Raw genomic sequence first — 403 nt, forward strand, 5'->3', positions numbered from 1 at the left:
AATGGTCACAAACTACTACCAGACCATTTGAGGCTGGACATAAGGAAGAATTTCTTTACTGTCCGATCCCCCAAGGTCTGGAACAGCCTGCCTTCCTGCCCTTTGGGCGGGGGGCTGGACTCGATGATCTTCCGAGGTCCCTTCCAGCCCTAATGTCTATGAAATCTATGATGTCCTTCCTTACCCCAAATCCAGCACTTCACTTGACCCAAAAAACATGAGTAGAACCACCAGCTAGACTTCGGTCAGGAGCATATCTCCATGAAATTCCTACCTCCAGCCATGGCCAGTATCCAATGCTTTGGAGAGAAAGTGTGTGTGGGTAGGTGGGAGGAGAGAGATTGGGGGGAGGGGGGACAACAAACAACTATCAGAAGCCAAAAAAGGCATTTTTGGCTGAGTG

The sequence above is a fragment of the Crocodylus porosus genome, unplaced genomic scaffold (assembly GCF_001723895.1).
Source record: "Crocodylus porosus isolate Cpor-Errol unplaced genomic scaffold, CroPor_comp1, whole genome shotgun sequence".
Classification (NCBI taxonomy): domain Eukaryota; kingdom Metazoa; phylum Chordata; order Crocodylia; family Crocodylidae; genus Crocodylus; species Crocodylus porosus.